This window comes from Sarcophilus harrisii, chromosome 3, assembly GCF_902635505.1.
Source record: "Sarcophilus harrisii chromosome 3, mSarHar1.11, whole genome shotgun sequence".
Taxonomy (NCBI): Eukaryota; Metazoa; Chordata; class Mammalia; order Dasyuromorphia; family Dasyuridae; genus Sarcophilus; species Sarcophilus harrisii.
Window position 1 is genome coordinate 465,727,226 of NC_045428.1, and position 21,544 is coordinate 465,748,769.

The window sequence follows — 21,544 nt, forward strand, 5'->3', positions numbered from 1 at the left end:
CCTTTAACTCTGCCATCTCAACTTCCTCTTCCTTTTATTTTTTAATCTCTCAATTTTATTCTGATATCTCGTTAGCTGTTTGTCTAATAGTCTTCAGAAATTCCATTTCTTTTAATCTATTATAAAATCTTTCCCATTCTTTCTTCAAGTTGTCTTATTTTATTTTGTATTTCTTGCTTTATTCCTTCCAGGTTTTCACAACGTCCTTATGGAAACACATTTTCTTGTTTTCAATTTCTGTTTGCTTTTGTCATGGAATTACTTTCTCCTTTAAGACTGAATTTTTGGACATCTCTAGATTAATTTTTTTTTTTTACCAGTTAGTGTTTTCTGTGATTTACTCATCTCTCCAGCTTTAATTCCTAAATTGACTATTTTTGCCAAAGCCACACAACATCTCCTGCTGCACTTTTAGATAAGATAGTTTCTTTGGTCTTGCTCTGGGTCCCTCAGGTTCTTGTACATCTCTTTCCACAGATTAGCTTACCTTGAGATCTGTGAAGTTTTGAATTTTGGATTTTTAGGGCTCTGTATGACATCTTAGGACCAAATACTGGGAAATGCAGAGTACTTAGACATTTATGGCTGTCTCATTCTGAACACTGCCTTATCACTGCATGACTAGTGCTGCTCCTAGTGATTTCCAAGGTTTCAGTCTCTGGCATTTCAAGTGATTTATGTCTACTCTGGAACTTTCTCAGTGGGGCCCTCCACTTTAGCTGCCCATAAACATAGAGCCCTGCAAGCTATTATGCCTCTGTCATGGGAAGCTACTGGCTTATTTGCCTGCTTTAGCACCAATTTCGGTGCTGGTCCCTTTCCCCACTTACTATGAACTTCTGGGTGGTTTTGTAGTAGTTCTGCTGCAGATATTCCTTGTTTGTAGTTTTTAATTGGATTTCTTGGTCATTATTTGGTCTGGTGTGAATTTTAGGTTTTGGCTAAGGTAGATAAATGTGACTTTGGTATCCTATTTCTGTTTAGAAAGCCTGCTTAGCTGGAAGTCCCAGTAATTCATTTCCAATAAAACACTAAGGAGACTTCATGGATACCAGCAAAATGCCTGTTACCTTTCCACCCCCAAAAGAAGGATATGCACTCTAGTAGTGGTAGCCATTTACTTCTCATAGAATAGCACGGAATTACGACTCAGTTGGAAATAGACATGTAAAGAGAGTTGTAGACAAAGTTGACTTGGACATATCTTTGGAGACCATGTACCTAAGATGTGATAGACTCACTGACTACTATCCACTTATGATGATTCCCATGACAAATGATGTAGTCAGAAAAAATCTGGAATGCATCCCTAATGACAGATGGAGTCTTCAATTTCCCACTCCCTACTTAAGTTTAAAGTCATGACTTCAGAAGAGGAAAGAGAATAAGAAAAGGGAACACTGGTAATATAGTGAATGTACCAAAGAAACAGGATATGATTTTCTGTAACTAGGCTTCCCTCAAATCTCAGCTCAAATCTTGCCTTCTATAAAAGGCATTACTTCCATTTATACACCCACCCCTAGTTCTTAACACCTCTCCCTTTTTGAAGGTAGGGAATTTTTACCTTTTTTGTATTTTTAGTACCAACTATGTACTAGGCACAGTGCCAACTGTTTAATAAATACTTGTTGATTGGCTATGTGTGTGTATAAGTTAAATATTGTTCTCCCTCTTTAAAATAATCTCTATTCTTTTTGCCTCTTTTTTTGCATCCTTAGCACTTAGTACAAGGTTGGGCACATTACAGATATTTAACAAACAATGCTGAGATGACCTTGATTTATGATACCAACACAACATGCTCTTGGTATAAGTGGTGAAATAGATCTTATAAAGAGAGAAACAGCATATTTTGTAAGAGACTCACTGACTTAGGATCAAGAGGGCTTTACATTGAAAAGGGAGAATTGGTCGCAATGTCCCATATGTGATCTGACCTGGGAAGGAATAAGCATTATTAAGCACCTACTCTATGTCAAGTACTGTGCTAAGCATTTTACAAATAGCATATCATTTAATACTCCAAACCATCTTGGGAGATAGATGTTATTATCCCCATTTTGTAGGTGAGGAAACTGAGATATATAGACTTTAAATGACTTGCCCTGGATCACATAGCTAATAAGTTTCTGGGGTCAAATTTGAACTCAAATCTTCCTGACTTCAAAACCACTATTCTACATGCTTTGATATTTAGCTGCCTTGGGCAGTGAGTCTTTTATCTCTCTTGCCCTGTGTCCAGTCAGTAAACATTGATCAAGTGCCTACTATGTACTGGTCACCATGCTCATCAGATATAATGAAAGATAAAAAGACAGTTCCTTTTGTCACAGGGTTCAAAATCTACCATACAAACATGAAGATAGATGGAGAATAAGCTGTCCCTAAAACTCATTTTTCTCTGATGCAGGCTGTTTTCATTTTTGATGTTTTGCCATATAGCTTTGAAAAAATAGGCTTTAAAAAAAAAAAAAAGAATATGTTTTAAAGGGAACTACTTGATTATGCCTTAAACCCAAATGATTCTGGCTTTCATTAAGTGACCAATAATACACCCAGCACAAGCTTTTATGATTCACTGTTTAGGTTTTAAAGATTTAGAATGAATGTAAATAGCATTTATTTTCTGTTCTGGCCAAAAACTCTGACAGTCTTACTCCCCATATTAGTAAATTGAGCCATATTTATCTCAATTTTTATCTGACCCTTGGTTAGGCATGACATCAAACAAAATGAAACCTGGGAAAGATCTTAATTTAGAAAGGCCAAGGTAACTTACTGCATCCTGGACCATTGCCAATTCTCCAAAGGCCAGACCTTTATCTCACCATGGACTTTGATTATTCTGTAGGAGAGATCAAGGTTGATGACCTTGCACAGTTCTGCCTCACTCAAATCCAATTCATGAACAAGTTAAGACATCATACTTGTGATGAAATTGGTTCTCTTCAAAATGAAGGGCAAACAACAGCATTCTGGACAATATTCCTATTTCAATGTTTTTGGTAGCTCTTTGCACTGCCTTGTCACATCATTGACGTTTATTGAGTTTACAATTCACAGAACCCTCCACTGTACTCCTCCAACACATACATAATTTTCCCACATTAATGGCTATAATATTATGTCTTTCTTAACCTGTATTTTGAGTCTAGTTATCCTTTTTTTTTCTTTTCTACACTATTAAGGAAAATAGAGAATGTGGGTAAACAACTAGAATGAGAATGATTTACCATGGAAGTGACATTGCCATTAGGATGGAAAAGGACTTGGGATCTTGCCTACTGTGTAAGGTCCTGGATTCACAGCAAAGTGACAAGCTATATACTAGAGAACATAACAGAACATATACTTGCACTTAGAGAAAAAGAAATCAAAATTAGAGAAATGAAGTGCAAAAAATTTTCTCTAAGCAATCATCAGTTTCTCACAGAAGTAATTATCTTCAAGAAAAGAAATCAATGAACAGCAGCCCCAAAATAAAAAATGCCACTAGTCCGTTTTGATTAACAAATGTTTCTTTCCTCAAGTCATAGTCCTGGAGCAGTAATGAGTTTTAATCACTGAAAAGCACATTCCATTTCACCTACTCTGTATTTTTATTGTAGATATCTTTTCTGTGCACAGTCATGATAAATGCACTGAGCTGTGCTGCATTCATTATGCAGCTTGATTGAAATAATTCTTTATTTTTCATGTAAAGGAAATAACCCAGATACATTTTAAGACTCCTTGGGTAATTTCTTTCATTAATACCTTCCAAGTTCTGTATAAACATCTACTACTGGAAATTTTGTATGAGAAACTTAAATATCAAAAAAGAATCAGCTGCTGGATATGCACATAAACACACTGCACCTCCCGAGTGAATCAGGTCAGAGTGGCCTCTGCTGAGTCTCCTACCATCCTTCCTTGCCATACCATTCATAGATTCCTCCCAGTGCAATAAGAACTGCTGCTGTAACTTTCTGTAATGTTCAGCTACTTTTAGCTATTTTTAACCTGACATTTAATACTTATTCCAAGGTGTGTTAATTGCCACAAAAGGAATTTTGGCTATATATCCATGACCATATCTGGAAAGATCCCCTAGAGATCTGAGGCCATCAGAAGCTAACAAGTCCTGATAACTTAGTAGAAACAATGGGAGAATTGGGACAAACAGTCCAGGCTTTAGTATTGGTCCAGCCACAAACCAGATGTGGGATCTTTGAGGGCCAGGCTGGTCAGTGAGCCAAGCTAACCACATAACAGGCACAAAATAGTCTCTGCCCCTAAGGAGCTCACCATTCAGTGGGAGCTCTTATCTGTTTCCTTATCTGTTAAAAGGAGCCAGATTACTTCTGTCTGAGAGCTTTCCTAAAGATAAACATGGCATATTCTCCATTGCTGTTTCTAGCAAATCCTGAACTTTTCTCACTCTTTGTGTAATTTAAGGTCATGCCCTTTTATAAATCATTCTGTAGGGAGGATCTATTCTAAGTACCAGAAGCCATTTTAAGATTCTTTTATTGTCTTCAGGGCACTATTATTGTACTTGGACTGGTTATCCATTGCTTCACATCCATTTCTGGTCATGATATCTATTGCTGATCCCTTTAAATAGCCACAATGGTAATTTGTTGCTGCCTACTTACAGTGGACATTCAATTTTTTCACCATTCTTTGGACTATTACTATACTTCTTCTGAGCTTATACTCTTCTATAAATGATAGTCATATGGTATCATCAAGAGAAAATTGGCACTAAAGACAGATTTTTTACAGTACTTAGTGAGAATGCTTTTAAATGCTTTTTCTAAATTTGACTCATCTTGATCTTTCTACACAATTGTGGAACTAACCTATATCTAATGTGTGAATGTATATGTATATATATTTGAGCAGATATCTATGTGTGCATTCTGAACTTAAATATTAAATAAAATGGACATTTTGATATACATAGTAATAAAACAAAAGGATTTATATGAAGCCACATTTCTATATTATGTGCAGCTTGCTTTTTTTTTTTTTTAAATTATATAGCAAGCTTAACCTATAGCTTTCTATGGTTGGTTTGTCTGTGCTTCTTTCTGGCCATCATTCTGCTTTCTTCTATGCCTTAAAACAAGTGACTTAATTATTCTTTTTTTTCTCCTATCCTTCTCCAAAATTTATTCCAATAGGCTCCCATGTCTCATAAAAAAAATAAAAACAAAACCTTTGCAGTAAAATACATTATCTTAGAATCAATGTAGTTTTGATTTTTTGCTTGATTATGCATGTCTTATTCTGTATCTTGGGGTTATCATTTCTTTGACATGAATTAGGTAGCATGTTTCACAACCACTCCTCTGAAATCATAATTGGTCACTGGATTGATCACAATTCTCAAGTTTTATTTTATTTATAAAAAAGTTTTTATTTATAATGTTATCATATAAAGTGTTTTCTTAGCTCTGTTCACTTCTTTGTACCAATATATATATGTCTTCTCATATTACTCTGAAATTGTTTATTTTGTCATTTTTAAAGACAGTAATATTTTCCATTACATTCATATACCATAATTTATTCTGCCATTTGAAAATTGATGGGTACCTCCTTGGTCTCCAGTGGCATCCAATTGATGCTACAAATATTTTCGTATTTATAGGTCCTTTTTGCTTCCTTTGATGTCTCTGAGGTATAGACTATGGACAAATTGTTGGTGCAAGAACAAAACAGAACCAAAACTAGAAATTTAGGAATCAAACAGGATTTTTTAGTTTGGCAGCAAGGGAGCCCCACCCACATGGTAAAATTCTCAAAAACAACAAAAAACACAATATATATATATATATATATATATATGTGTGTGTGTGTTGCTGAATCTTGCAAGGATAGTAGTAAGGGATGTGATATTTGATAAGACAGATCCTGTTGTTGGGGATATTAACAGGAAAGGCTCTACTTCAGATGAGCTATCTCTTGAAACCTCATCCTAATAGATATACTATTTTGAATATATGCTGTCTGCAGAAAGGAATAGGAAAGGCAGGGTAGGGGTATCACACAAAGAGAATCTGAGACAAAATAGAAGAACTAAAGATAAAACAGAGTTGCTTTAGTTTTTTGCTTACATACAAGATTCAGTAGTTTTGTTGATAATACATAGAAATGTCAATGTTTTATGTGGATTCACTTTAAAACCTGAAAATTTACTGAATTAATGTTTTCTATTGATTTTAATTAATTGATCTATTAATATATGTATATATAATATGTTATATTTATATTTTATTAATATTTTGTTTTGTAGTTTATATATAGACTTCATTTTATGTTAATAGTTTATTTGTATGCTTATAATACACATCATTCATATATTTATAAAATTTATACATGTATACATAAAATATTTATATATATTTATGTATAATAATTATTTATATGTTTTTACATATCTGACCAGCTTTTCTAACTAGTCCTCTTTTTTTATTCTACTATTCAATGGAAATGTTCATCTTATTTAGTGTTTTTTTAAGTTCAAGGTATAAATAAATTTGAATATATCAGTATCTTGGAAATGGGCACTGAAAATATGCAAAAAATTAAGTTTGAGTCAAGGAATGTACATAGCTTAATGATTTTTTCAGCATATTTCCAAATAACTTTTCATAATGGCTAAATCAATTTATAGCTCTACCGAGAGTACAATAATGTAACTGTTTTCATGTAACCCCATTACATTTATGATTTCTTTCTTATTTTGATTGATTTGAGAAATAATAGCAGATATATTTAATTGACATCTCTAATTATTAGTTATTTGGAGCATTTTAAAAATATGACTGATAATTTGAATTTCTTCTTTAAATATGAATTAATTCCTTATATAAGCTGAATAAGACTTTTTCTCAGAGAAACTTATTAGAAAGATGTTTCTGCCAGTAAGTAATTTTACTTCTAATTTTGGCTGTACTATTTTTCATTTGGGCAAAACCTATAACATTTTACCTAATCAAAATCATCCTTTTTATCTTCTATAATTCTTTCTATACCTTGCTTGATTATGAATAATTTCCTTATACACAGACATAAAAGGTAATTTCATATTTACCATCTGTTATGTCTAAATCATGTATTAATTTAGGACTTAGTTCATCATACAAGATGTTGCTCTATTCCTAATTTCTGCCAAATTGTTTTTTAGATTTCTTAGGAGTTTTTGTCATATAGTATGTCTTTATACCAGTACATGGAATCTTGGAGTTTATCAAGCACTATGCTACTTTCATTTGCTTCTATATAGAATATCTTCCAAATGCCATTTTTAGAAACCAAAATTTTTGCATACAATTATGAGCCACCACTAGATGGTACTGTTCTAGTAACTGATAGTTTACCGATAGTTATCTGTTCAGGAAAAGATTGCCAGAAAGCATATGGTGGAAAACATAGCATAATGTAGAAATTCAAGAATTACAGAAACATGAATTTTCTGATAGTTTTATGTCAAAATATTCTTTTACAAAACATCTAACAGCACCACTTCTAAATATATTCTAATAGTGCTAAATATATTCTAAAAATGTTATTTGGAACATCTTCCATCATGAGTCTTTTGGAATTGTTTGAAGATCATTGTATTGCTGAGAAGAGCTAAATTTATCAAAGTTGATCATCACACAATGTTGCTATAAATGTTCTTCTGGTTCTGCTAACTTCCCTCAACATCAGTTGATATAAATCTTTCCAGGTTTCTTAAAATTCACCTGTTCATCATTTCTTATAGAATAATAGTGTTCCATTATATTCATACTCTACAATTTGTTCAACCATTTCCCCAATTTATGGGCATCCTCTCAGTTTCCAGCTCCTTGCCACCACAAAAAGAGCTGCCATAAACATTTTTGTACATATGGATCCTTTTCCCTTTTTTATGATCTCATTGGGGCAGAAACAAATCTAATAGTGGCATTGCTGAATCAAAGGGTATGCAAAGTTTTATAGCCCTTTGGACATATTTCCAAATTGCTCTCCAGAATTGTTAGATCAGTTCACAGCTTCACCAACAATGCAGTGATGTTTCATTTTCCCACATTATCTCCAACATTTACCATTTTTCTTTTCTGTCCTATTAACAAATCTGACAAAAATGAGATGCTACATCAATTATTTTAATTTGCATTTCTCTAATCAATAGTGATTTAGAGCATTTTTATGACTATAAATTTCTTTAATTTCTTCACCTGAAAACTGTCTGTTCATATCTTTTGACTAATTATCAATTGGGGAATAACCTGTATTCTTATAAATTTGACTCAGTTCAGTTCTCTATATTTTAGAAACAAATCCTTTATTAGAAACATTGCCGGTACTGGAAATTGAGTGGATGCCCATCAGATGAGGAATGGCTGAATAAGTTATGGTATATAAATGTAATGGAATACTATTTTTCTCTAAGAAATGATGAACAGGCTGATTTCAGAAAAGCCTGGAAATATTTACATGAACTGATGCTGAGTAAAGTGAATAGAAGTAAGAATATTGTACATAGCAACAACAAGATTATGTAATAATTAACTGTCATGGACTTGGTTCTTTTCAACAATGAGGTGATTCAAGCAATTCCAGTAGACAGGGGATGGAATTTCCATCTGCATCCAGAGAGAGAACTATGGAGACTGAATGTAGATCAAAGCATAGCATTTTTACTTTTTTTTTTTTTTAAGTCATGGTTGTTTGCTTGCTTTGGTTTGGTTTTTTTTTCCTCATGGTTTTTTATTCCCTCTTTGAGCCAAATCTGATGAGATTAAGGTTTAAACAATGTTTTTTCCCTTCCCTTGAAATTCTCTATTGTAATAGTTCTTCTGTGCCTCTTGTGTGATGTAATTTACTCCTTTTTGCCTGATCATTGACTGTTAGCACTGGGGTGCTCCAACACTCCAGGACTGGAGGTTTGCTCACTGTGCTGGGATAGTCTGACCCAATTGAGCCTGCTGTTGTCTAGCCTCTTGGGGACTGGAAACTTACTTTCTGCATTAGATCTAGAGGCTCACTGCTGGACAGTCATAATATTTGCATGCTGAGCTAGGACTGAGGGGTTGCTAATCTGTGCTGTGGCCAAGAGCCTTCGGTTGGCTTGCCTGGACACCATCAACACTGAGCTGCATCCTCCTTTTATCCAAGAGAGACAAACCTTCCCTGAATTCCTTCTAAGTTATCTTATGCTAGAAAATTGTTTCACTGCATCTTTTTATAGCTTCTGTCACTTCATAATCTATGTAGAGGGTTGATTTAACATTGTTTCTGAGGAATAGTAGGAAGAGCTCAGGCAACCTCTGGCTTCTCTCTGTCATTTTGGCTCCATCTTCAAAATGTAAATCTTTTAATACTTTTGTGAATTTTAAAAGATAATTTTTAATTTTATTTTTTCAGGTTTCATTTTCTCATAAAGCTAAGATTACAAATGCATTTCTTGCAGGCACTATGCAAGAACTGATGAAAGTGTTATGAAGTTTGAAAGCCTGCTAATGTATAGCATAAGACGGTTATGTTCAATTTTAACCCAAATAAATCAATATTTTAAAATTGTAAATAAATTAACCTTTCAATTTTTTTAATAAATTTGTAGCATTTGTACTTTTGATATTATTACAAATCACTCTAAGAATTTGGAAGTATCCTAGATACTCCAATGTAGAACTCTACCCAAGTGAGAAATACATTAGCTTGGTTGTTTCAACCATGGTTTTGACTGTCACCAGGATTTGTATTTGAAGCCTGCCAGGTTGAAAAAACCTGGACATGCTATAATGTCCATGGGTCTTGGTTTCTTTATCTGTCAAATGAGAAAATTAGACTAGATTGTCTTCAAGGTCTCTTTGACCTAAACCTAGAATGCAAATCCCCAAATGCATTTCTTGAAATAGCCCTAGTTCTATTGCAGTATTCTCTCCCTATTTGGAAGAAAATGATCTGAGGCTGGAAGTATTTTATGGCCTTGTAATACATGTTTAACTTGTTACTGGTGTTGTCGGTATATCAGTATGTGATAGGTTAGGCTGAGATTTTACTCCAAAATTGAGTTGTATCTTTCCTATCTGGGGTTTCATAGCTCGTTTATTTTCTGGTTATCTATTTCTGGCATCCTTGCAATTACTTCACAATTTGATTTTCTTGCTCCATTTGGGCCTTTGTACTACTTTAAAGATTCTTTTAATCTATAATTTAACTTATTTCCCAACCTTTTTAACAAAGTAAGTCACCTTGAAGGTCAATTTTAACTGGCTGTTGCTGGTGGCAACTGTTTTAAGCCTGTCTCTTTTAAACATAGTGCTTTAATAGTCTCTCAATGTTGAAAAAATATTTGGTGCTTTCCACTGAAAATGAGAGCAAGGTGAAAAGGATCAAACTTCTTACCTATCTCTCAAAAATGCATTAAATAGCAGTACCAAAGAAAAGGAGAAAGCCAATTAAAAATTGGAAGAGAATTCTTAAAAGACCACCAAAATAGAATAAAAACATTAATCAATTAAAACAGTATAGTTTTATTTATTAATTTAGCCTTTTCCACTACTTTCTGGAGTAGCAAGCAGTTTTCTACATACAGCTCCCCAAACATAACTTTAGTGTGATATGCCAGATAAGGTCTAACCAAAACCCATATCAGAGGAGCTTCATCTAGGTGTGCAAGCCAGACCTCTTACCTCAGGGTAGGTTGGAAGAGTTAACCCATTCTAGTGAGAACTAGGGATTTTTAAGTTCCCGGAAATAATAGACCAATACCACAGTTATATTCAAAGTCCCTCAAAAGCCTGTGATAACTATTGAGTTGAACTCTATTCACCAATCTTAAATCTCCATCCAATGAGTTTTAAAATTTATAGAATCATTTAAAGATACTTTTAGATCTTAAACTTAGTCATTTATATAATAATAAGGCAAAAGCAATATTAGAGACAATGCAGTAAAACAAATACATAAGTAAAAAATACACCATAACACTCAGATTAAACCCAGATCACTCTCTTCCACTAATGTACTGAATAGATATGATGAAAATTGAACACACAATGAAACTGCTTCTTTGTTCACTTCTTGACCATTAATCCTTCCCATTCTTTATCTAAAGAAATCCTCTGCTGGTTCAATATTAAGGAAACTATTAACATAATTAACTATATCAATACATTAACAAAAACCATATGATCATCTCAATAGATGCAGAAAAAGCATTTGATAAAATCCAACTCCCATTTCTATTAAAAACACTAGAGAGGATAGGAATAAATGGATTTTTCCTTAAAATAGTCAGTAGCATCTATTTAAAACCATTAGTAAGCCTCATATGTAATCGTGATAAACTGGAACCATTCCCAATAAAATCAGGAGTGAAACATGGTTGCCCACTATCACCATTACTATTCAATATTGTGTTAGAAATGGTAGCTTCGGTAATAAGAGATGAAAAAGAGATTAAAGGAATTAGAATAGGTAATAAGGAAACCAAATTGTCACTCTTTGCAGGTGATATGATGGTATATACTTAGAGAACCCCAGAAATTCTACTAAAAAACTATTAGAAATAATCCACAATTTTAGCAAAGTTGCAGGACACAAAATAAATCTACATAAATCATCAAGCATTCTTAAATATCACTAACAAAATCCAACAGCAAGAGATACAAAGAGAAATTTCATTTAAAATAACTGTCGATAGTATAAAATATTTGGGAAATCTATTTGCCAAGGGAAAATCAGGAACTATGTTTGCAAAACTACAAAACACTTTCCAAAAAAAATAAAGTCAGATCTAAGCAATTGGAAAAAATATCAAGTGCTGGTGAATAGTGAATATAATAAAGATGACAATACTACCTAAATTAATCTATTTATTTAGTGCTATACCAAGACTCCCAAGAAACTATTTAGTGACCTAGGAAAAAATAACAAAATCCATCTGGAAGAACAAAAGGTCAAGAATTTCAAGGGAACTAATGAAAAAAAAAAAAATCAAATGAAGACGGCCTAGCTGTACCTGATCTAAAACTATATTATAAAATAGCGGTCACCAAAACTATTTGGTATTGGCTAATAGACTAGTTGATCAGTGAAATAGGTTAGTTTCACAAGACAAAATAGTTAATAATAACTATAGCAATCTAGTGTTTGACAAACCCAAAGACCCCAATTTTGGGGATAAGAATGCACTATTTGACAAAAACTGGTGGGAAAGAGAAAGAACTCTGGATGATGACTAAAAACCTTTACATTGAACTCCCAATCCCTATATTTATGCCCACCTGCATTTTTGATTTCCTTCACAAGCTAATTGTACAATATTTCAGAGTCTGATTCTTTTTGTACAGCAAAATAACAGTTTGGTCATGTATACTTATTGTGTATCTAATTTATATTTTAATATATTTAACATCTACTGGTCATCCTGCCATCTGGGGGAGAGGGTGGGGGGTAAGAGGTGAAAAATTGGAACAAGAGGTTTAGCAATTGTTAATGCTGTAAAGTTGCCCATGCATATAACCTGTAAATAAAAGGCTATTAAATAAATTAAAAAAAAAAAAAAACTTGTGGGAAAACTGGAAATTAGTATGGCAGAAACTAGGCATTGACCCCACTTAACATCGTATACCAAAATAAGGTCAAAATGGGTTCATGATCTAGGCATAAAGAATGAGATAATAAATAAATTAGAAGACCATAGGATAGTTTACCTCTCAGACCTGTGGAGGGAGAAGGAATTTGTGACCAAAGAAGAACTAGAGATCATTATTTGTAATGTTCTCTTATCTAAAATATAATCGTTCTATGTGAGCAGGTTTCTTGGGGGACTTCTCAAGGCAGCCTTAGTTTCAGTTCAGAGTAATAATCACCTCAAATGCAGCCAGCTGTTAAAAGTCCAGATCCTTTATTATCTTGGGTTTCTGACTCCTTCCTGGGGCCTGGTTAGCTTTCTTTAAGGCCTATCTCTCTCCTTGGTTTCAAGAACTCCTGTTGTTAGTCCTTTGCCTCTTCCAGCTTCAGACTCTCTCTCTCTGAATCCTGGCTTCTCAATCTCCCAGAGTGCTCCCATTGGGATGGTCCTTTTTTATGCTCTTTTAGAGGTGTGAACTCAAAGATTGACTCCTCCTCCGAGAGTGGGATTGTGGGCTTCTGACTTGTGAATCTTCACTCCTCTCTGACTTATAAATCTTGCAGAACTCCAATGAATACTAAATACATTAGTGAGCTAGAGAACTATTAAGTACCATGCTAAATTAGATAACTGACTTAGCACCTTGTAAGAATTCTAACAATTTTTGATCACAAAATAGAAAATTTTCATTATATTAAGTTAAAGCTTTCATACAAACAACTAATGCAGACAAGATCAGAAGGGAAGCAATAAACTGGGAAAACATCTTTACAGTTAAAGGTTCTGATAAAGGCCTCATTTCCAAAATATATAGAGAATTGACTCTAATTTATAAGAAATCCAGCCATTCTCCAATTGATAAATAGTCAAAGGATATGAACAGACAATTTTCAGATGATGAAATTGAAACTATTTCTACCCATATGAAAAGGTGCTCCAAATCATTATTGATCCGAGAAATGCAAATTAAGACAACTCTGAGATACCACTACATACCTATCATATTGGCTAAGATGACAGGAAAAGATAATGATGAATGTTGGAGAGGATGTGGGAAAACTGGGACACTGATACATTGTTGATGGAGTTGTGAATGGATCCAACCATTCTGGAGAGAAATTTGGAACCATGCTTAAAAAGTTGTCAAACTGTTCATATCCTTTGATCCAGCAGTGTTACTACTGGGCTTATGTTCCAAAGAGATCTTAAAGAAAGGAAAGGGTCCTGTATGTGCAAGAATGTTTGTGGCAGCCCTCTTTGTTAGTGGCTAGAAACTGGAAATTGAATGGATGCCCATTAATTGGAGAATGGTTGAATAAATTGTGGCATATGAATGTTGTGGAATATTATTGTTCTGTAAGAAATGACCAGCAGGATGAATACAGAAAAGTCTGGAGAGACTTACATGAACTGATGCTGAGTGAAGTGAGCAGAACCAAGAGATCATTATATACTTCAACAACAATATACTATATGAGGATCAATTCTGATGGAAGTGGCTATCTTCAATAAAGAGAAGATTCAAATCAGTTCCAATTGATCAGTAATGAACAGATCCAGCTATACCCAATGAAAGAATACCAGGAACTGAGTGTAGACCACAACATAGCATTTACACTCTTTCTATTATTATTGCTTGCATTTTTGTTTTATTTTCCCAGGTTATTTAGAAAGGTAAACTTCTTTCTAAATCCGATTTTTCTTGTATAGCAAGACAACTGCATAAATATGTATACATATATTGTATTTAACATATATTTTAACATATTTAACATCTATGGGACTACCTGCCATCTAGGAGAGAGGGTGGAGGGAAAGAAAGGAAAAGTTGGATCAGAAGTGTTTGCAAGGGTCAGTGTTGAAAATTTACCTATGGATATGTTTTGTTAATAAAAAGGTATAATAAAAAATTATAATATTAAAAAAATAAAGAAAGCCTCTTTTCTGAACATAGTTTTTGCAAACTCTTCCAATTAGCTATCACTTTTCAAGGGCATTTGAGAAGTGTGGTATTTTAATGTGAATATTTCCCTAAGCCAAAGAGTTGTGAAATTCAAATAGACTCTCACCTGGCAGTTATACAAGTATGCTGCTCTGTTTTATCAGAAGGAAATTACATCAACACAGTTCAGGTTGACTCTTTAAGGGCTGCTCCCCAGGGTTTCACCATAGCTATAAACCCCTCTCTGCTTTTCTTTCTCAAGACAGAGGTGTCAACAGAGAGCATCAAGCCCTTATTAAAAAGCTTCATCTTTTTCTAACTCTGGGCAGCACTAGAGAATAATAACAGTCAATGAAACTCTTGGCCAATGAAGTCATTTATCTTTTGGAACAATAATGAAATCTCCCAGCTAAAGTCTTCTTTGAAATGACTGCTTCTTACTGTCATAGTGTAGAACAAGCAGTTTTTCAGCAGTGCCCCACCTTCTATTTTCCCTCTCAAACTCTTCTTCCTTTCTTGCTGCTCTACCACTGACATTCCTGCTTGTTCTTCCATCTCACCTTGCTGACTCTCAACCAGTGCTCAAGCTTCTGACTGAGACTGTTCACAGAGAATTTAGAAGAAACTGATTAATAATTATTGCTATAATTTATGTAGCACTACTATATGCAGGCACTATGCTAACTACTTTGCAGACATTTATGACAAATATCAAGGTGTTATAAAGAATGTACCTTCTTTCCATTGAACCATTTTCATTCCTAACTGGTTTGGGCAAACTGGGCTTCTGCAGCTTACTGGGATGTGCCTTGAGTACCCCTTATTCCAAATATATGATATTTGTAATCTTTTCTCCTCTCTCACTGGTATCACCATCATTGTCTCTTCCCCCATGCCCTCAGAAGAGGTTGATGTAGGAGCTGAAATCAAATTCTTTATGGTATTTTAGCATTATTTTCTTCAAAGAGAAGGTCTGAAAGTTATTTTTCAGTTTATCTTCCCTTTTATCTTCTTTCCTATCCCTAACAGGATCATTGAACATGAGTCTTCTCCTGTCCTCTGTGATCTAGGCAAACAGGCTGTCTCTGTGTTTCTCACACAGAACAAAATACCTGCTCTCCCCATGCCTTTGTACTGTCTTACCTTCATGTCTGTATGGCATTTCCCCCTTACCTCTGCTTTGCAGAATCACTCTTCAAGATACCACTCAAGGGAGGCCAAGAGGGTGGAGTAGAAGCAGTAATACAGCTAAATTCAAACATGCCTCTCCAATTAACTTGGAAATAATGTCTCAAATCAAATTTTGGAGCAGCAGAGCCAACAAAAAGTCAAGGTGAGACATTTTTCTAGCCCAGGACAATTTAGGAGGTTGCCAGGAGTGGGCTCTGACACAGGGATGGCAGCTGGTCTAGAGTGCACATGGTGGCAGAACCAGCAGCAGGCCTTGGAGGTAGCCATGACAGTGACAGTTGAGGCTTACCCAAGAAGAGTAAGGGCATCGGAAAAGTAGTCAGAAAGAGATTGCAGGGGAACTTTCACTGACACTAGGTCACCTGGCACTAATTAGCAATTCTATGGCCTATAGCAGCTCTTGGTCACTTTCCAAGGCAGAAAGCAGTGCCAGTGGTCAGTCACAGGAGAGCAAAGATCAAGAATGAAAGGATAATTAAAATTATGGCTATAGGAAGGTAGGGAAGCTAGTCATTTTCTTTTCTTTTCTTTTTCTTCTTTTTAAAATTCTCTTGATTTGTTATTATTGTTTTCTGATGATCATGGGACAAGAGGGGTACCATTACTTGCAGCCAGAAAGAAGCAGGAGCCTTTTCTGAGTTAAGCTCAGAATGCAGACCAAAAAAGCAGTGACCACACCACTCCCTAGACCACACGACTTTGGAAGCACTGAAAACTCACAGAACTCTAGAACTAGCTCTGAAAACAGTAGCATGAAAAAGTCTGAATCTTGGAAAAATGTCTGCCAACCCTCAGGTGAGTAAAGTCCAACTTTAACATAAATTTCAAAGTCAAGAAATAAGCTGGGAAAATGAGCAAAAAAAACCCCAAAATAACTTGATCATAAAAACTAATATAGTAGCAAGGAAGATCAAGATACAAACTCAGAAGACAGTAACATGAAAATAGCTATAAGCAAAGCCTCAAAGAAAAATGCTAATTGGACACAAGCTCAATGAGAATTCCCGAAAGAATTAAAGAAACAGATAATGAAAGTGATGCAATAAAATTATGAAAAGAGAATTAACAGCTTGGTAAGATACTGAAGAAAATAACACCTCAAATACTGAAGATAATAACACCTTAAAAATAAACTTGTCTAATAGTAAAGAAGTATAAAAATTCACTGAAGAAAAGAACTCTTTAAGAAGTATAACTGGTCAGATTTAAAAAAAAAAAAAAAAAAAAAAAAGAGGTACAAAAGCTCAAAAAAATTCCTTAAAAATAGAATTGGGGAGCAGCTAGATGGCGCAGTGGATAGAGCACCGGCCCTGAAGTTGGGAGGAGCTCAGTTCAAATCCGGCCTCAGATACTTCCTAGCTGTGTGACCCTGGGCAAATCACTTAACCCCATTGCCTCAGCAAAAAAAATAAAAATAAAAATAGAATTGGACAAATGGAAGCTAATGACTCCACTATCATCAGAAAACAATAAAATCAAATCAAAAGAATTTTAAAAAGGAAGAAAATATTAAATACCTCATCAGAAGGACTGACCAGTAAAATAAATAAAGGAGAAATAATTTAAGAATTATCGCAATGTCTGAAAGTCAAGATCAAAGAAAGATCTTAGACATCATATTTCAAGAAATTATCTAAGAAAATTTCATCAGTATCTTAGTTTCAGATGGTAAAATGGAAGTTGAATTATCTACTGAAATTCCAAAATAAAAAGAAATATTATAGTCAAATATTATATATGTGTATATATATATTATAGTCAAAATTATTATAGTCAAATTCAAGAGCTCCCAAGCTACCACATATTTTCTTCATCTCAAAATCTCTTCACTAATTTCACAGTCTCCTTTTTTTCACTTTTTCATATGGGGGTGGTCCTGCTCTTTTCCAAGGTCAACTCTTCTAGGTATTGATCCCATATCCTATCTTCTCCAGCAGAATGCCCCTTTTAATCACTTTCTTCTCTAAGTGTCAAATCTCTCCCTTTCTACTGACTCTTTCTCTACTTCCTTCAACATGTGCAAATCTCCCCATACTCTCAAATGACATGCTATATAACTTTTCTTCCCTTTCGCAGCCAAAATTGCAGAAAAAAACAACAACTAATTTTTCATTGTTGACACTTCTCTCAATATTCAACCTCTTAGAGAAGATATTTTTAGTTAGATTATAAAATTGGAAACCATATTTCAAAGTTATCAAGGATTTCCTAACTGCCAAATCCAATGCTGTTGTTTTTTCAGTCAAGTCCAACTCTTTATCACTCCATAGACCATCATGTGCCATAACTTTCTATCTCCACTATCTCTTAAAGTCTATCCAAGTTCATGTTCATTGTTTCCATGACACTCTCTGACCATCTTATCCCGTCTTCTCTTTTACCTTTTGCCTTCAATCTTTTCCGATATCAGGATCTTTTTGAATGAGTTCTGTCTTATTATATGGCCAAAATATTTAAGCTTCACCTTTAGTATTGACTTCCAGTAAATAGTCTGAATTTCTTTAAGTATTTACTGATTTGATCTTTTTGCTGTCCAAGGAATTCTCAAAAGTCTCCTCTAGCATCACAATTTGAAAGCATTGATTCTATAGCACTCAGCTTTCCTTACATAGCCCAACTCTCAAGGTTATAGCTTGCTACTGGGAAAAAAAAAACAAAAAACTTCACAGTTTTGACCATACAGACCTTGGTTGTCTCTTTTTGTTAGTATGCTGCCCAACTTTCCTTCCAAGGAGCAAATGTCTTTTAATTTCATGGCTGTAGTCACCATATGCAGATATAGTTGAGCTCATTAATATATGATGACACTGCTTCCATTTCTACTCTGAAGTAATGGGACTAGTTGCCAAGATGTTAGTTTTTTGGGTCTTTTTCAAGCTTCAAGGCACCTTGAATAGTGTATTTCAGGCCCTTTAATATATAAAATGCTAAATCTTATGCCATCCTGACTCTGGTTTCACAATATTTGAATGGTTTCTTTCCAGCTGCTTGAAGTATTTCTCCTTGACCTAGGAGCTCTAGAATTAGGTTATAATATTTCTGGGATTTTTCAGAAGTAATTGGTGGATTCTTTCTATTTCTATTTTATGCTTTGGTTTTAGAATACCAGGGCAGTTTTCCTCAACCATTTCTTGAAATAAAATAGCTGGGCTCTTTTTTTTTTTTTTTTTTTTTACATCATAGGTTTCAGAAAATCCAATAATTCTTAAATTATCTCTCCTCAATCTATTTTCCAGTTCAGTTTTTCTACAAGATATTTCACATTTTCTTCTATTTTTATAATTCTTTTCATTTTTTTTTTTTTTATTTCTTGATGTCTCATGAAGATATTAGCTTCTACTTATCAAAAGAATTATTTTGTTCACTGAACTTTCCTACTTTCTTTTCTATTTGGCCAATTCTATTTTTTAAGTTCCTATCTTCAGTGAATTTTTATATATCTTTTCCCACTTGGCCAATTCTTTTTAAGGCACTCCTTAATGGATTTTTGTGATTCTTTTACATATTTTGTTTTTTAAGATGTTATTTTCTTCAATATTTTTGTGCCTTCTTTACTAAGCTATTGACTTTTTCCATCATGTTCTTGCATCACTTTTTTCTTCTAAGTTTTCCTCTATCTTTCTTATTGAATTTTCAAAATTTTTTTTGAGTTCTTCCAGGAATTTTTTTGGTGGGGTAGGAACAGATGGCACTGAGATCAATTCAATTTTGAGGCTTTTTTTGCAGGGTTTTTCTTTGAGGCTTTGCATATAGGTCCTTCGACTTTTTATTTTCTTCTGAATTTGACTTTTGATCTTCTCTGTCACCATAATAACTTTCTGTGGTCAGGTTCATTTTGTTATTGTTTGCTCATTTTTACAGCCTATTTCTTCATTTTTAGCTTTATATTTAACATGAGCACTGCTCCTGGGATGAAGAAGGCATTGTCCCAAATTTCAAGTCATTCTTGATACTACTTTAAGAGTTAATATTCGACTTCTACACCAAGGTGATATGTTCTAAGAAGTGGACAGCTGCTCCTGTAGCTTGTGCTCTGTTCTGAGAGTGACCACAGAAACTCTTCTCTGCCATGGAACTTTGCCAAAGCCCCTGTACCTTAACAGTGGCATGCTCTCATGTGAAATAACTTGTAATTTGCTTTACTGAGAAAATGGGATCCCCTCTTCCATCATAAACACTCCTTGACAAAAGAGGAGAGGAATTACAATCTGTTTATAGAATAGCGATAATTTATATGATTATTGGTAATTATGAAAATTATGAAGTTATACCTGTAATAGTATATATTAAAGTTAGATCTTGGGCCAAATTAGTGTTACAGATTGAATTTTGTTTTAGGATTAAATATACAATACTTTCAGAGATCGATATCTGTCAGTCTGAAGATTTATAGTCAGTGTTTTTTGGCTAATTTTTAATGGGATGTTCATATATTCCCTATCTCTTTGGAACTGAAGAATGTAATTATTTTCTTGATTTCTAATGACTGATTTTTTTAAAACAATAAGTTCAAATGGGGAAAGAAGAGAAGAAGGGATATTGAGTGAAAAGTCTTTTATTGCTAATTTACTTACTGTACTGGAGAAAGAAATAGCAAACCACTCCAATATCTTTGCCAAGAAGACTCCAAAAAGGGGTCATGAGATTAGTACTTAACTTAAAAACAACAGGAAAATTTATTGCAACAAAATGAGAGTAATAATAACTGTAATCATCATCATCATCATCATCACCATCACCCTAAGTTATAATTAGTGAAACTTAACTATTTGAAATGAAATCTCATGGGATTGTAATCTGACATTATTCTGATTTTTTAATTCAGTCAATTCAGTGAATGAGACTCAGTCATTCAACATTCAAAGGTAAATGCCACTTTCTGCTTAAGGGAATTCAATCTGGGGAATGTCTTTTTCTAGAAAAAAATTGTAAGGATGAACTTGGCCTGGACTTAAGTAGGTTCTTCTTGCTTCAGTTTTCCCATTGTTCAATTTCCTTTCTAAAAAGAAATGTTTTTTACCTGTGCAATCTTGAGCCTGGTTACAACCAGTGAATATTTGTGAATGATATGGAACTTTGCTTAAAAATTGGCTGTTCCAAATGGCAGATGCAATTCTTATTTGAAACCAAACATTATTAAGGGTGCTTTATCTATTCTGTGCTTTTAGGCTTAGGTGAGAAGGACCACTTTTGATGTTGTCATAACCATGTCCCTGGTTCTTCCTTTCATAGCAAATCTCTCTAACCAGGGCATATAAAGCTATAATTTTAAGATAATGAATTTCACTGTTGCGATACTCCAGCACCTCCACCCTACTATATAATAGAATGCAAGGTTTTTGAAATAATTTAGAATGATATGGGAATAATTAGACATAGATGAAGAAGTTTGTGAAGAAAAGATATAAACCTATTAATTAGTAAGATTAAAATCCAAAACATCTTTTGTTTGGTTACAGGGAAAAGAATTTCCATGCAATTATCTTAAAGGAGAGTAATTTGTAAACCATCTTGTATTACCTCAAAGGGAATCCAAAATAAAATCCAGTTTTATTTGGTTTTATTATTTAATTAGCGATTAACATCTGTGTGTAGAGTATGTCCTGAAGCAAGCAATTTACATATAGACTAATAATTTGAGATATACACTATTTTCTGCATACAATTTGAGATAAAGAACTTACTCTATATATACATATCCCATCCCAAATATTTTGTTGTATTACAATTGAAGCTAAATCAGCATACTTTATGCAATTCCATTTATGTAACCAATGAACCAAAGG